Source organism: Lethenteron reissneri, chromosome 64, assembly GCF_015708825.2.
Source record: "Lethenteron reissneri isolate LAM-NWPU_2019-01 chromosome 64, ASM1570882v1, whole genome shotgun sequence".
Taxonomy (NCBI): domain Eukaryota; kingdom Metazoa; phylum Chordata; class Hyperoartia; order Petromyzontiformes; family Petromyzontidae; genus Lethenteron; species Lethenteron reissneri.
In genome coordinates, this window is record NC_083842.1 from 1,894,479 (window position 1) to 1,908,837 (window position 14,359).

The 14,359-nt window shown below is 47.0% G+C and overlaps 1 protein-coding gene across 3 annotated transcripts in view; it reads left to right on the top strand.

Moving 5' to 3' along the window:
- The first annotated feature begins 5,486 nt into the window (after positions 1 to 5,486).
- The window catches only part of LOC133359279 (WD repeat-containing protein 7-like), an 82,015-nt gene continuing 73,142 nt past the window's right edge, over positions 5,487 to 14,359 (top strand). For all 3 annotated transcript variants that reach the window (XM_061577766.1, XM_061577765.1, XM_061577767.1), the window contains exon 1: positions 5,487 to 5,581. The gene's annotated coding sequence lies outside the window, so the exon portion shown is untranslated. The remainder of the gene's footprint in view (positions 5,582 to 14,359) is intronic.

Consider the following 14,359-nt stretch of genomic DNA (forward strand, 5'->3'; position numbering starts at 1 on the left):
CAGACCTGTTCTTCACCTGTGGACGGCTGTTTGCGTTGTGGCCGAAACGTCGTGAAAATAATTTTATTATGTTTTATTTGTATTATTTTATTATCTCCCTTCTACGTGACTTTACCGAAAGAACCAAGAAGATGAATCCCTGCAGTCACGAAAGCTTTAAATCGAAATTTAGCTTCATCGTTAGATGAGGGGGGGCAGTTGATCGGAACTCCACCACAGCTGCTCACCCATATGATTGCAAATGTATGTTAATTTATAATCGGATGCATTTTTGTACACTCCATGACATTTAGTCACATTCCCCCCCCCCCCCCATAAATGTTGGTTAAGAATGCAACCCCTGATTTTAACATGACGTCTATGGGAAATTAAAGTTCGCTTTAAGTAATTTTGAGTTAAGTAGAATTTCCCAGGAAGGCATCCCCTTTACGTACAGCGGTGGATTCCTGTAGGGGGAGAGGTTTTTCCCACAGTGATTAGTGCACTGCGCTGTGAACCCAATCACCTCGGATAGATTTCTGTCCATGGCTAACATCAGTGGTGAATGATATCCAACCCGGTCCCCCCTCCCTCCCTTTCATCAACATGCACTGACGAACGTGGTGATGTATAGTTAAATAACCTCTATGACCAACAGAGCATGGGGCATCATTCATCAAAGTATTGGATTATTTTATTTTCATCATTATGTGCACGCATCTCGAAGACTTTTTGCAGCAGGATTCTCAATCGGTGCCTTTTGGCAATTCAATATGAATGAGTGTTTGGGCATGTAGGAGGAAATCAAGAGAGTACGCAGAGAAAACGCACACGTACAATCGATAACAATCGAGGCAGCTCTGCAGACACATTCTTGGATCGTACGCTGTATTGTCATCTCGAGCCTACAACACCTGGTGTCTGTGGGTGGTGTCCCATCCAACTACTAACCAGGCGCGCGACTGCTTAGCTTTCTGAGTTGTCACGGGATCCGGAACATGCAGGGTTATTTGGTCACAGTCAAATTCGACGATCATCTGAAACGCGGGTTTACATTGCCCAAGTATCACGCCCAAGTGTGAACAGTTTTGAAAATAAAAGTGGCATTGAATACAAGTCAGGAATTAGCCAGCAGTCTTCCCATACGTGATTAAATCCTACCCTCTGCAGCATACATTGGGATTTGTTGACACCTTAAAACTCAAAGATCTGTGTATGATTTGTTGTTCATTATCAACGTCAGGGCCGGATTAAGGTTATGAGTCGCCTAAGACGAAAAGGAGGGAAGGGCCAAAGTATGTATTACATATTGCAAAAAAATGTAGGAAGTAATTAAACATTTGATAATTGGTTCTTTACCCTTCTATCTGGCAACAAAACTGACACCTTTTTGCAAGGAGTCATGTTTGCATAGACCGCAATACCTGCAGTCATAATACAAACAAAAGAACATGCGCCTTTTGGCGTCATCTGGTCCAACCCATATGAGACTAGGCTCGAAGGAAAGCTGTCTCGGGTGTGGACCAATCAACTTCAAGGACAGTGCACATTATCAGAGTTATGTTCTTTTGTTTGTATTATGACTGCAGGTATTGCGGTCTATGCAAACATGACTCCTTGCAAAAAGGTGTCAGTTTTGTTGCCAGATAGAAGGGTAAAGAACCAATTATCATATTTTTACTGGCAAATGAGGTCCCCATAGTGTAGATAATTAAACATTTATTCACCTATTTAAAATTTAAAAATGTATTCGACTCAAGGTAAATTCATTAAACATATTATTAATTTTTCCTCATTTCTTCAAACAAACATTTTTTCCCCTTGTTTTAGCTGTGGCAAAGTTGTAAATTATTTCATCGTAATTCAAGATATACACGTGTCCCATGGTGCATCGTAATTTCTCATCATGTACGGTACTGAAAACTGAAATTATCCGCATGAATACTCACTGCAGTATATTAACAAAAGTAAGCTATCTCGATTTAATGATTGTAGGTATTGCTCGCAATAAATTTTAAATTATGTACACAAAATAAGTTTAAACAATCAAATGTTAAGTCATGGGCGATACAGGTGTTATGCACAGAGCTATGAAAAATAGTTTTGAAAAAGGTTAGTCCGACAAAAATATAAAATATCGTAAAATATTAAAGTTGACAAAATCCCCAACTCTTGTTCAAAGCATTTTTTGGCAATTTTGTTGTTAGAAAATAATGTTGATTTTATTTACTATTTTTTAAATCATAACACTAAAAATAAAAAATGGTTTATAATAGTAATGTTGACTTTTGACATAAATTAATCGAAAATATTAAAATACACAACATAAAAACGTGTATATTGACCTTGCTTTCCACCTGAAGACGGAAGCTTGTGTTGCCTCCGAAACGTCGTGATTTTTATTTTATTTTTATTTTATTTTACTTTTATTAATTTTCATTTTTTACCTACGTGACTTTACCGAAAAACCCTAAGAATAAGTAACTACTATCCTTAACGTGGACATGACGCACAGGGACTTGATGCAACAACAACAATGTTGTTGGTGTAGTCCGAGTGATGACAATCCATAGCAACCGCTGTACGGCGGTGATGCGCACAAATACTGTGCATTGTGCACGAAACATTTTGGTGTGTAGGCAAATGGCTGCCTGGTAGGAGGATTAACAGGGTTTTTTTGGTACTCGGGCTCAGATTATCACAGTGGAAGAGCTGTTGCACAACTGCGGACATGCAAGAAAGCGCGCCCCATATTGTTTGGGTAAAAACTAAAAAAATCCAACGAGGTTTCTATTCAAGATTCCAAAAGCTATTCTACAACACACAATGAGGGTATGCACCGCTGCAAGATATCTGAATGGATACTTTGAATACAAAATACATCAACGGCAGCGTAATCCGAATAACACTGAGAAAATAAATGTGCAAAAAACTGTGGGATATTGACATGGCACAGCGGTAGTGTGTTTGCCACTTGCTGCGGAGATTTGCAGTTAGAATTCAGCAGTTTAACGCGTGGGAGGCTTTCGCGACCAATATTATTCATAATCAACGTTTTTGGGTGAGATCGCGTTATTTATAAATGTGTCGTAACCCTCCACCACCCGACACGGCCAATCAGTAAAAAAATGTGTCACGTTGACAAAAGACAAATAGTTCACTGCTTTAGTGAACTATTTGTCTTTTTAAATCTTTTATATTAAGTTCACTTGCTTGCTTGCGCGCTTACGACCGTGCAAATCTTTCGGTCGTTTTTTAACCCACTTCCCGTGATCCAATCGAGCTGACATTTTGCACACAGACTCGTTGTGCGTGACAATTTATTTTCATTAAAAATTTTCCACTTTTTAGGAATTTTTTTTCTTTCATATTTAACTTAAAATACCAATGTGATAAAAATGAAACTCTTACTTAAGAAAAACAGAAATGAATAATAAAATAAAACCGATGCCACGCATATAAAGGATTTATAGTGAAATACTTTGTTTTTACGGGTTAATTTTTTTTCAGGACGACGTTTCGCTGGTAATTACATCCAGCATCATCGGGCAATTCGCCAGAATGGTGAAGCCCTCCACTTGCTCCCGCTCTTAAATAGAGCAGCAGCAGGGTGACGTCATCGTTTAGCCCAGCAGACCGCCTTAGTTAATACTGCGAGTGTATCAATCAATCAATGCGCGGCCTCTCCTACAGTGGATGCTAGCGATCAGTGGCGGCTCCTGCAAAATCTCTCAAGGGGGGCAAATGTCTGGATGATTGATAAGGATAAGGTCCACCCATGCAATGGATAAATTAACAGCTTAAGCATGTAAAGGCAACTTCACTTCTTTAATATTAATGAAAAATAAAGTGACTCTTACAATACATCTTGTTTGTTTCTATACTCACTATTAATACAATCCACTCAAGTTTCTTTTATTAAAGATTCCACTAGGTGGCGACAAATTATATTGTTGGATGAAACGTGCTTGCGTATGATGACGTAAGCACGTTAGGGCGAGCCCTCCCGGAAGCCATAGAGAATGCATTGGAGCGCCCCCGGTCGAAAAAAAAACATCTTTGAATGTAAGTCTATGGGAACACTCTGGGCGATTCTCAGCCGGAGTGAAATCGCCCAAAAAGAGGCGGTACTCCACAGAACGTGACATGACGCTGATTGGACTATATCCAGAGGCTGAGAGTGACGGCTAGCGTGACTCTGTGGTTGAATGACATTGGTGGTGCGTCGCCCAATCGCCCTAATGAAGAAACCGCCCCTGCTAGCGATCATGTGAAGTCATTTTAAGAAGAGTAGATCACGGTCCACATTTGAACATTTACTCTCAAATTACTTGATCGGGAAACATTGCGATCATTGTGGAAAGAAAAAACAATTGGCAGGACCCTCCTCTTGAACACGTCTCGAGACTTCGTGAGGCTCTTCTCGATAAAAAACAACTTCCAGTTTTACTTTTAATTAGAGTTTGGGGACCGTCCATAAATGACGTCACGCGATTTTGGACGATTTTGACCCCCCCGCCCCCTTCGTCACACGGCGTCACAAAAAGTCTGACCCCCCCCCCCTCAAATATGAGGTCACAAAGCTCTGCCCCCCTCCCTAAAATAAAACAAGCTTCAAATCGCTTTCAACTATTGTCATTGTAGTGCTGATGTTGTAGGAGAAAATATTTATTAAAAAGTATATTTAATTAAGTAGAACGCGTTTTCTATATTTATTGAAAGTTGCGCATTTTGATGTGACGTCACATTTCTCAACCCCCCCCTCGTCACACATCGTCATGAATGTCTGACCCCCCCCCCCCAGTGCGTGACCCCCCCCACCCCTTCCCCCCCCACCCCCCTCCACAGCCCCCTCCCCCGCCTCCCCACCCATCCGCCCCGCCCCACTCGCGCCCCCCCCCTCCCCCGACCCCTCCCCCGCTCATCCCCCCCCCCCCCACGGCTTGGCTGCTCGCAATGCGCATGCGCAGCCCCAGCTCGTCCCTTGCGAGTCAGAACGTCTCGAGACGAAATCGCCGGGTGACGTCACCGCGTTTTCTGACGTCACCGCGTTTTCTGACGTCACCGCGTTTTCCGACGTCACCGCGTTTTTGGACGTCACCGCGTTTTCTGACGTCACCGCGTTTTCTGACGTCACCGCGTTTTCTGACGTCAACGCGTTTTCTGACGTCACCGCGTTTTCCGACGTCAACGCGTTTTGTACGTCACCGCGTTATCTGACGTCACCGCGTTTTCCGACGTCACCGCGTTATCTGACGTCACCGCGTTTGTGCACGTCCCTGCGTTTTCCGACGTCACCGCGTTATCTGACGTCAACGCGTTTTTGTACGTCACCGCGTTAATCGACGTCACCGCGTTTTCGCACGTCACCGCGTTTTATGACGTCACCGCGCTTTGTACGTCACCGCGTTTTCTGACGTCACCGCGTTTTCGTACGTCAGACGTCACCGCGTTTTCCTGACGTCACGCACGCGCGCCAGCATCGCGAGTTTTGATTGGCCAGCTGAGTTCGCTGCGGGCCACAGGCAGCGCTGCTCTCGGGTGGCGCAGGAAGCGCAGGGGACGCGGTGAGGGAGACTCCGTCGCTGCGCTCGCGCACCCCGTGAGTAGCCCCCCCAACCCGTGAGAGCCCCCCCCCGTGAGAGCCCCCCCCCCGTGAGTAGCCCTCCCACACAACCCGTGAGAGCCCCCCCCGTGAGAGCCCCCCCCCGTGAGAGCCCCCCCCAACCCGTGAGAGCCCCCCCGTGAGAGCCCCCCCCCCCCGTGAGAGCCCCCCCGTGAGTAGCCCCCCCCCCAACCCGTGAGAGCCCCCCCCCCGTGAGAACCCCCCCCCCGTGAGTAGCCCCCCCCCCAACCCGTGAGAGCCCCACCCCCGTGAATGCCCCCCCCCTACCCCCGTTAATGCCCCCCACCCAACCCGTGAATGCCCCCCCCCCAACCCGTAAGAGTCCCACCAACCCGTGAATGCCCCCACGCCCCATGAGTCTATATTATTGCCCGTGAGCGACTTGCCCTCCAGAGTTGTCTTCCCACCCGTCTCGCCCCACCGCGTCTACCCCCCTCGTCTACCCCCCCTCGTCTACCCCTCCCCTCGTCTACCCCTCCCCTCGTCTACCCCTCCCCTCGTCTACCCCTCCCCTCGTCTACCCCCCCTCGTCTACCCTCCCCTCGTCCCCCCCCCTCGTCTACCCCTCCTCGTCTACCCCTCCCCTCGTCTACCCCCCCTCGTCCCCCCCCCCTCGTCTACCCCCCCTCGTCCCCCCCCCCTCGTCTACCCCTCCCCTCGTCTACCCCTCCCCTCGTCTACCCCCCCTCGTCTACCCCTCCCCTCGTCCCCCCCCCCTCGTCTACCCCTCCTCGTCTACCCCTCCCCTCGTCTACCCCCCCTCGTCTACCCCTCCCCTCGTCCCCCCCCCCTCGTCTACCCCTCCTCGTCTACCCCTCCCCTCGTCTACCCCCCCTCGTCCCCCCCCCCTCGTCTACCCCCCCTCGTCCCCCCCCCCTCGTCTACCCCCCTCGTCTACCCCTCCCTCGTCTACCCCCCCTCGTCCCCCCCCCCTCGTCTACCCCCCCTCGTCTACCCCCCCTTTCGTCTACCCCCCCTCGTCTACCCCCCCTCGTCTACCCCCCCTCGTCTACCCCCCCCTCGTCTACCCCCCCCTCGTCTACCCCCCCCCTCGTCTACCCCCCCCTCGTCTACCCCCCCCTCGTCTACCCCCCCCCTCGTCTACCCTCCCCTCGTCTACCCCCCCTCGTTCCCCCCCCCCCTCGTCTACCCCCCCTCGTCTACCCCCCCCTCGTCTACCCCCCCCCTCGTCTACCCCCCCCTCGTCTACCCCCCCCTCGTCTACCCCCCCCCTCGTCTACCCCCCCCCCTCGTCTACCCCCCCCTCGTCTACCCCCCCCCCTCGTCTACCCCCCCCCTCGTCTACCCCTCCCCTCGTCTACCCCCCCCTCGTCTACCCCCCCCCTCGTCTACCCCCCCCCTCGTCTACCCCCCCCCTCGTCTACCCCTCCCCTCGTCTACCCCCCCCTCGTCTACCCCCCTCGTCTACCCCCCCCTCGTCTACCCCCCCCCCTCGTCTACCCCCCCCCCCTCGTCTACCCCCCCCTCGTCTACCCCCCCCTCGTCTACCCCCCCCACCGCGTCTACCCCCCCCCCTCTCGTCTACCCCCCACCCCCTCGTCGTCGTCCCCCACCCCCCCGTCTACCCCCCCTCCACCCCCACCCCCCCGTCTACCCCCCCCCCCACCCCCACCCCCCCCGTCTACCCCCCCCCCTCCTCTACCCCCCCCTCGTCGTCCCCCCCCCCCGTCTCCCCCCCCCCGTGTGGTGAGTGTTGGGGCTAGAGGCGCTCCAAGCTCCTCTGTCCTTGGGGCCCGTCGCCTCCCCCCCCCCCCCCACGACTGTCGCGTGGCTGTCTGTGCGGGTACCCGTCTCGCACTCCCACACGCAAATATACACACAGTACAGGTACTGTACACACACACAGTACAGATACTGTACACACAGTACAGATACCGTACACGCACTGTACACACAGTACATGCACTGTATGTACAGTACGTGCACTGTACGCAGAACAGGTACTGTACACAGTACATCTACTGTACACATACACAGCTACTGCGTACAGTACATGTACTGTACACACAGTACAGGTACTGTACACACAGGTACTGTACACGCACAGGTACTGTACACACAGTGCATGTACTGTACACACACCGTGCAGGTACTGTACACACAGTACAATTACTGTACACACAGTACAGATACTGTACACATACACAGCTACTGTACACACACAGCTCCTGTACACACACAGCTATTGTACACACCGTACAGCTACTGTACACAGTACAGCTACTGCACACACAGTACAGGTACTGTGTACATACACAGGTACTGTACACACACAGCACAGGTACTGTACATACACAGGTACTGTACACACAGTACAGACACTGTACACACGCAGTACAGCTACTGCACACACAGTACAGGTACTGTACACATACACATGTACTGTACACACATGTACTGTACACACAGTACAGATACTGTACACACAGTACAGGTACAGTACACACAACACAGGTACTGTACACATACACAGGCCCTGGTTCTCTCTCTCGCATGCATTCTCACCTCTTGGGTACTGCTGTACCCCAACGCTTACACTAAACATATTCAAATATCCGCTCTAGCCTTTAACAGACTGTTGAGGCGAGTGCTGTTAGCGATCATCTATTAGGGTTTTGCCTTAACGGTGCTGATGTTCACGTACTACTGTACTCATTTAAGGCTGAGTCGACCTAGGGGAGGGCCAGGACCCATTCAGACATTCGTTTGTCGATGTTGGCTGAGCGGAAATCTGAGTTGGGTTTGCCGGGTTCAGAGGGCAACGTGCTCCCCATACTCTTAATATCCTACACACTACACACATCCTACACACCACATATGCTACACCAGCGGTCGGGAACCTATGGCTCTTCCAGTGACGGCATATGGCTCCCAGACAATTTTTAGTTGAAAAAAATCAGTTTGGAACTGATTTTAAAATACTTGTGATATTGCTTAATAATACCGTGTCATTTTAAAGTAAACATAAATTAGTTTTGAAGATAAATTTCACGGGTCACGCCTGCATGAAGCTCAACCTCACCACGTATGAACCAGACTACAAGGCCATCAGCAAAACCATGCAGCACCAGAAGTCGCATTAAAAGTAATACCTATTTAATGTATTATACGTTCAAAATACTATATGGCTCTCAATGAAATATATTTAGAAATATTTGGCTTTTATGGCTCTCCCAGTCAAAAAGGTTCCCGACCCCTGTGCTACACACTGCACGTGTATCTTACACACCACATATGCTACACACTGCACGTGTATCTTACACACCACATATGCTACACACTGCACGTGTATCTTACACACCACATATGCTACAGACTACACGTGTATCTTACACACCACATATGCTACACACTGCACGTGTATCTTACACACCACATATGCTACACACTGCACGTGTATCTTACACACCACATATGCTACACACTGCACGTGTATCTTACACACCACATATGCTACACACTGCACGTGTATCTTACACACCACATATGCTACACACTGCACGTGTATCTTACACACCACATATGCTACACACTGCACGTGTATCTTACACACCACATATGCTACACACTACACGTGTATCTTACACACCACATATGCTACACACTGCACGTGTATCTTACACACCACATATGCTACACACTGCACGTGTATCTTACACACCACATATGCTACACACTGCACGTGTATCCTCCACAACACATATGCTACACACTGCACGTGTATCTTACACACCACATATGCTACACACTGCACGTGTATCTTACACACCACATATGCTACACACTGCACGTGTATCTTACACACCACATATGCTACACACTGCACGTGTATCCTACACAACACTGCTTACACTTTCTGGACCACAGGAACCATTTTACAATTTGATGATCAGTACTGTACACTTCATGTGAGCACACAGAGCATTGTGCACTGCATAAGCACGATGTATGAATATGCACGTAAACTACGATATGCATCAATGTTAAATACGTGCACGCACGGAGAAATATCCATGTGTTGGAAAATAATGCAGGAAATCCTCGCCGAACGTGTGAGGGCTACGTTCCCGTGTTGTGCAACACTGTCCGAGTAATAATAACAGACCTTATGTGTTTTAAATAATTATCACCACCTCCCTCTTTGTTTACTTATAGATGCTTTTCCCCTAATGGGTTTGACATAACAAATCAAAGATACGTAATACTGCACGTGTGAATTGAATGAAATATTAAGCCTTAGAATTAAATAAGTGAAATAGTTTTTTCAATGAATGATGATGGTTGAGATGGTGGGGTTATTTTATTTTCGATTCATTTATAATTTAGTAACCTTCCAATAGATGCAGCATTCGCCTCTTTGCTAGCGAGCTAACAACTGCACTTTTACACAACAGTAATCACTTTTCTCTGTATATTCTCACTGCAATCACCACCAACCACCACTTACGCTTAGGGTCCATGATTAAACAGGGAGTCATTAGTGTTGGGGAGGGGGATATGGGAACGAGACATTCATCCTCGACATATACACGACTCTACAGTGCAGGTAGTCCTCTACTTACGATGGAGATGCGTTACGACGACCCCATCATCGTAAGTCAAAAATATCGTAAGTCGAAGATGGCCTAGCCTACCCAGCAGTCTTAAAGAATGGTGATAATTTAGCAAAACAGAGCAATTTACAGTACCGTACTGTATAAACGATATACTGTATGTATTTATTAATTACAATACTGTATTGCACAGTAAAAGGTAAAGAAAAACAAGATTATTTCTTAGCCTAACTATATGAACTGCAATTTAATAGAAAGTTTTTTCAGGAAACAATCCCATCTGCATCACACAAGGCGGGAGATGCGTAGCGTCCCAACGTACAGTATCGTACATCGTACGCTGCTGCGTTTGCCTGCCGCGTGAAATTTAAAATATTTTGCAATTTTGTCGTATCGCCATCGTAAGATCGAAATATCGTAAATCGGACCATCGTACCGCGGGGACTATCTGTACAAGTGGGACCCTACAGCTTAATCCAATACAAATGGACCATGCAGCGTAAACAATCCAAGCGGACCGTGCACGACATTTTGACGCGGGAGATGAGAATATTAGCAGGACAAAACTGTGTATCGCCAAAACACCCCCCCTCGTGTTTTGGAAAACAGGTCTCATTAAGTAAACCGTGTATACATGAAACACGCATTTGATAAAACCGCGTTTGGCGAGGTTTACCCATGCACCAGATGGCAGCCCTTCTTTTGGATGGGGTGAATATTCCACCATCAACCTCACTCCCTCCCCTGTTGGCCCTTCGCAGTTGGCCTGCTCTTCCACTGTCAATTCCACCTTTTCCGCGATCTTCCTCTGTTGCTCACGTCACTCACCGGACACTCACCTTATGCGACCACCTGACACCAGCCAATATTCACACTTAAAAGACTCACCTTGGCACCAATACAAGTCACATGACACTCACCTGCCCCTCACCACCATATGACACTATCCCACAGTTAGTTATTAACACTCAACTATGGCACAGACTCACCACTCGCCCAACATTAATAACCGCTTACCACTCACCAGGCGCTTAACTGACACGTGTTACACACACACAGCAAACAGACTAAACAAGCACCACTCGTACAAACTCACCAGACATGCACAAATTACCATACAATTAAGAGTCGGCAGTACAGGTTGCACTGTGGTGCTGTAGATGCGCGTGTGTGTACTGCAAATAGAGCAATTATCCAGCACGGAGGGCATCAACAATTGCGATGAATGGTTTGTCATGGCTTTCTGACCTAGATCATAGGTCATATGTGCTCCGAATTCACTCGCTTAGGTTACTTCGATTTTTAAATCTTTTATATTAAGTTCGTTTGCGTGCTTGCTTGCTTGCTTACGACCGTGCAAACCTTTCGTCGTTTTTTTAACCCACTTCCCGTGATCCAATCGAGCTGACATTTTCCACACAGACTCGTTGTGCGAGACAATTAATGTTCTTGAAAAAAAAATTCCAAAATTTTACACTGTTTAGGGAAAACAAAATAAATATTTAATTACCAATTGCTTAATACTGGCAGACAATCATCTGACCCATAGGTGGCAGCCATCTGAAGCCAGAGGACGAGAGGACTCTAGCCGCCACGCATATAAAGGATTTATAGTGAAAAACTTTGTTTTTACTGGTTATACTTATTACAGTTCGTAAGAGTCCTCATTGTACGCTTTATAATGAGAATTACAGTCCTCGAGTGTATGCTGCGAAAACAGACTCACGGATGAATGAACGAATGAAGCTGCATATATTTTCCGATGCAATTGCCGCTGAAAAACACAGCATTGCTCTTAAAGATGGACCGAAATAAAATAATTACATGAAGAGAAGGGGGGCACGTTGAAGTGGTTTTGAAGCCGAACTTGATGACGAGAAGTAATATACCAACGTTCGTACTGATGAACCTTGTAATCAGGTGCGCACTAATAGCTATGGAGTGTGGTTCAGAATTGTTTTCAATTAAATGATGGAGTACAAGCCCGAAGTAATCCTCATTTGAAGCTTTTTAAGATTTTATGGCCTTCCATAAAGAAGGTACTCCACTCCGTCCTATCGTATCCACCATTAACTCACCCGCCTACAAACTGGCCCGATTTCTGTTTGAGACCCTGCTTCCATTCACAGGACAAGACCACCTCAGCTGTACTTAACTCAGCTCACTTGGTTTCTCTAATCAAGGACATCTCACTATCTCCAGATGATTTGCTTATCAGTTTCGATGTAGTCTCTCTGTTCACCAAGGTACCTGTGCCTGACACCATTGCAATCATTGAAGACTTGGTCCAACAGGGACTGAATCCTGATGTACCAACTTTGGTGAGGCACTGCCTTACTAACACTTCACCTGGAATGGTACATTTTACAAACAAAATGAAGGTACCCCTATGGGTTCTCCCTTATCACCAGTGGTAGCGAATGTCTTCATAGAGAAATTTGAAACAGATGCCATCCTGACATCCACCCTACGTCCTTCCTTGTGGAAGAGATACGTGGATGACACGTTCGTCATCTGGCCACATGGCCTGTCAGCACTGAACCAATTTTTCAACCACATCAATTCCATACACCCATCCATCAAATTCACCATGGAAGTGGAAAATGATGGCAAGCTTTCCTTCCTGGATGTTTTTATTGAGAAGAGACCCGATGGCTCGTTGGGACATTCTGTCTACAATAAAGCCACCCACACGGATTCCTATCTAAAGCCTGACTTCCACCCCCATCCAGCCCAGAATAATTCCTTCATCAAAACATGACACTGACCAGCACCACTTAGCCAGTGAGCTTGAGCACGTACACCAAGCCCTCAAGATGAATGGATATTCAGACCGCACAATCCGCAAAGATGTATCCCCAACCATGGGGAGGCAACCATCTGAGGACCCAATCAAAACCATCACCTTGTCATACATAGCAGGTGTTACCAAAACGATTTCCAAAATCTTGAACAAACACAAGATCCAGGTTCGATTTAACACAGTACACAAAATCCGTGATTTGATCCCATCTGTGAAGGATGTGATTCCTGACATGCAATACCCTGGTGTCTACAAACTAAACTCTAGATTGTCTACAAACTAATTGTCTGTGGAAGCAGTTACATTGGGGAAACGAAGCGACGTGTCTTGGACCGTGTCCGCGAACACAAGGCAGATTTGAAACACGGCAGAACCAACATCTCAGCCGTGGCTGATCACTGTTTTAACGCGGTGGGCTCACATGATATTGTTTTTTTTCGAGACCAAGGTACTCTGCAAACCTTCGGGCTACCATCAAAGATTTGTCCATGAAGCCATCCAGATATATAAAGACACAGACACAATTTCAACTGAGCCTGATGATGGACGCTTGTGCTGCGTCCAAAACGTCGTGACCTATTATTTTTTCTACCTACGTGACTTTACCAAAAGACCCAAAGAGTACTAAAATTACAAGCGCTCAGGAACAAACAGCTTTGTTAAAGGTGTAATAGGAGTTAATAACTTCACAAATATGGCCATTAAGTCATTTAAAAAATTTGAAAGTATGGAGAGTTACATTTGGTGAAATAAAAAGAAACATGGTTTAGAAGACATACACAGAATAATTACATAATGCAACATGTTGGCTTGGGCAGGACATGTCAGTCAAGGAATGATAGCCAATGGTCAATAATAATCATGGAGTGGTACCTAAGGAATGGAATGCTTCCAACAGTAGGTCCTCAAATTAGATGGAGTGATGGAATTTACGAGTTTCTACTCTTGCGTATGTAATACGTTCAGGAGATAAATGTAAATTTTGAGGATCTGCTTGCCATGAGACAGCTTCAGGAGACAGTTGGAGTGGTTTTGCTATTCCTCCGTTAAAGGAACGCAGACTACAATGGTTTCTTATATGGTCTATAGTTCTGGCTTGCCTTTATATTTCCATTCATAAACTAAATGTGATTACACCATGGGCTTCGAGGAATGCCAAAGCCAGTAGGTGTGATTGTTCGTCCTCGAAAAAGGTGTTTATTCTGGATGTCAATATTCTTCCAGTGCGTTCATCCAAATTTGGGTTACATCCTAGAACGGTAACAGCACCATCCTAGAAGGAGGATCATGTGCGGATCGTGTGCGGATGCTAATTAGACTATTACATTGCAGGTACACAGGAGGAAGTGCCAGGCTTTCATACAGCAGTTATTGTCC